The sequence below is a fragment of the Trachypithecus francoisi genome, unplaced genomic scaffold (assembly GCF_009764315.1).
Source record: "Trachypithecus francoisi isolate TF-2019V2 unplaced genomic scaffold, Tfra_2.0 Lachesis_group4, whole genome shotgun sequence".
Lineage (NCBI taxonomy): Eukaryota > Metazoa > Chordata > Mammalia > Primates > Cercopithecidae > Trachypithecus > Trachypithecus francoisi.
In genome coordinates, this window is record NW_022681469.1 from 46700262 (window position 1) to 46703836 (window position 3575).

General features: G+C 41.8%; 1 pseudogene; it reads left to right on the forward strand.

Annotated features, from left to right (window-relative positions):
- The first annotated feature begins 1125 nt into the window (after positions 1-1125).
- On the forward strand, positions 1126-3370 carry LOC117072133 (annotated as a pseudogene).
- The last annotated feature ends 205 nt before the right edge of the window (positions 3371-3575 follow it).

Consider the following 3575-nt stretch of genomic DNA (forward strand, 5'->3'; position numbering starts at 1 on the left):
GTCTGGCTTCTGGTGGGCACCCCCCTAGGCCAACCAAGCAGCTTTAAGCCCATGACCCAGACCTGAGAAACAGTCCCAAAAGGCTACCCTGGGCTAGCTGAGCTGCCTAACACCTGTGTCCCAAAATTGAGAAACACTCCGGTGGGTCCCCCTTCCCCAGAGCAGACATACCCTTAGGCCATCTGAGCAGCCTTACACCCATGTCTCAGGCCTGAAAACAATACTGTAGGTTGTCCCTGGTAGATAGATATACTCCCAAGCCAGTTGACCAGCTATGTGCCTACATTCTGGGCCTGAGAAACAATCCCACAAATCTACTCCTGGGAGGCATGCCACAAGGCCAGCCAAGCAAATGTGTGCCCATGCTCCCAGCCAGAGTAACAGCCCCATTGCCAGTGAGCCAGACCCCAAGGTAACTGAACCACCATGTGCACACACACTCCCACAACCTAAGAAACAGCCTGGAGAACCCACTCCCAGCAAAGCCACACCACTACCATCAAAATCTTAGTCTAGGCCACTGAGACACTCATAAATGTTACTAGTGTGGATTACAGCTGAAAACAAAACAAAACAAAAAAAACAACTACATGGAGACTACACTAGAGTGTCCACCCGGAACCAAGGCCAACAACACTCCAAGGCCCATTCATACAAATAAGCCTTTCCCTATGAAACCTACTTAATAAAATTGGAAGAGGCAACTTTTCTACCAGATACACAGAAATCAATGTAGGAACATGTTGAACATGAAAAAGAAAGGAAACATGACACCTCTAAAGGAAAAAAATGTCTCCAGTAATAGTCCCCAATCATAATGAAATCTGTCAACTACCAGAAAAAGAATTATAAATAATAATATTAAGGAAACTCAGTGAGATATAAGAGAATACAGATAGACAATTCAGTGAAATCAGGAAAGTAATAATTTGAATGAGAAATCCAACAAAGAGAGATATCATTAAAAAAAGAGCCAAACAGAAATCCTAGAACTGAAGAATTCAATGAATGAAATGGCAAAATACAATCGAGAGCTTCAACAACGAACTAGACCAAGCAGAAGAAATAATTTCTGAACTTGAAGACAGGTATTTTGAAATATCACAGGTGAACAAAAGGAAGAAGGAAATAAAGAAATAAAAGAAAAGAAAAAAGCATTTTAAAAATGAAGAAAGCCCAGAAGTGCAAAGCGTGCACTCCTGGCTGGAGCTGCAGCACTGGGGCAAGGGTCTTGCAGCTGGGCATGAGGCTACTCCACACACACTATGTGCCCAAAGGCTAGGCCGCTTCAGAGCTGGAGTAGTGTCCCTGTGGCCAGGGCAGGTAGGCAGGGGCAGCCTCAGAGCCAAGACCCATGTGGAAGAGTCAGCACCAGCTGGTTCCTGGTGGACTCCACGTTCAATGTCAAGCTGCAGGGCTACGCTTGGACCTGTTTAGTGAGCACTGGGATCTTTTTGGATATCCTGGGCTCAGCGCTGCAGAAAGATTTCATATTGCACAATAAAAAGCCTTGAGGAAGACAGAATTACTTGTGGAACATGCATGTTCCACCCCACCTGGACCCCAGATTGTGTGCATCTTTGATGAGCTCTAAGATTCCTTGTGCAGAGTGGCTGACTTGGTTGAACACAAATATGGAATTATGTCAAAGTTTGCAAAAATTACTATCTGATTTAAAAAAAAAAACAAAAACAAAACTCGTGGATTCCCTTGATCCAGAAACCAGGCAAGTGGCTGAACTGTTTATATTTGATTTTGAAATTAGTGGAATCCATCTAAACAAAGAAAAGTGTAAAAGAGCAGTAGACCTCAATGTTAAAATCTTGGATTTGAGTAGTCCACATCTTATGGCAAACAACTTTCCCAACAAGACTGAGAAGCATCTTTTACCAGAACACATTCACCATAACTTTTATCTGATGGGGATAGTATCATAATTGATGGTCTCCATGCAGAAGCACAAGGTGACTTGGTGTGAGAAGCTGCTTACAAAATTTTTCTAAATCCCAGTACTGGGATATTAATTAAATGTTTGGAAGAATTGCTCAGCAACAGAGATCTTCTGGAAAAGTTGGTAGGTATTCTATGTTTTCCCACAGGGCTCTCCAAGGAACAATAGTTAAAAATTCAGAGACTGTCATCCAGTTCCTTGAGAAATTCTCTGACCAACTTTCTGAAAGAACTCAAAAAGATTTTGAGATGATATGAGGGATGAAAATGAAACAGAATTCTCAAAATTCCAAAGTAATGCCTTGGGACCCCTGCTACCACAGTGATGTGATTCATGAACATAGGTATAATATTGAGCCTGGCTTATATTGCCTGTTTTTCTCCCTTGGAGCATGCATGGAAGGCCTGAATATTTGGCTTAACAAACTGTTGTGGATTTCCTTATATGCAGAATAGCCTGCAAAAGGAGAGGTATGTGTGAAGATGTCCAAAAACTGGCCATTATTCATAAATCTGAAGGATTATTGGGGTGCATTTAACTTTGATTTTCTTCAGCAAGCAGACAAACCACATCAGGATTGCCATTTTACAATCCATGGAGGCAGATTAAAGGAAGACAGAGACTATCAACTCCCAGTCATAGTTCTTATGCTGACTCTCCCCCATTCCTCAAGGAGTTCACCAACTTTGCTAACTCCTGGAATGAAGGAAAATCTTGTCCATGAAATGGGACATGCTATGCATTGAATGCCAGGACATATTTGTTACCAACACGTCACCGGAACCAGGCTGTCTCACTGATTTTGCAGAGGTTCCTTCTATTCTAATGGAGTACTTTGCAAATGATTATTGAGCAACCAGTTTGCCAGACATAATTAGAATGGGCTACTGCCAAAAAAAGATGGTGTCTCAGCTTTGTGAATCTAAAAAGGTTTGTGCCACAGCCAATATGAAACTTCAGGTCTTTTATGCCACTCTGGATCAAATCTACCAGGGAAAGCATCCCCTGAAGAGTTCAACCACAGACATTCTCAAGAAAACACAAGAGACATTCTATGGCTTACCATATGTTCCAAATACTGCCTGGAAGCTGCGGATCAGCTACCTCGTGGGCTGTGGTGCCAAATACTGCTCTTACCTCATGTCTAGGACAGTCACTTCCGTGGTTTGGAAGGAATGTTTTCTACAAAATCCTTTCAACAGGGCCACCAGGGAGTGCTATTGCAGGGAGATGCTGGCCCACAGTGGAGGCAAGGAGCCCATGATCATGGTTGAAGGTATGCTTCAGAAGTGCCCTTCTACTGATTACTTTGTAAGTGCCCTTGTTTCTGACTTGGATCTGGACTTTGAAACTTTAGTCATGGATTCTGAATCATGGAAACACCCTAAATCTCTTAAATTAAGGTCATGTAGATACTGACTTTTTTATAAATGCTACAGCTGTGAAAGTTTGTTTCTGATTTCAGTGTTGACTTCTGTAATAACTTCTGAAAAACTTTAAACTCATAGAACTTGAGATAAATCATTTGTTCTAATTATATAGAAATGAAGAAAGCCTACAGATGTATGAGACACCATTAAGTGAATAAATATTCATATTATGGGTGTTCTACAAGGAGAAGAGA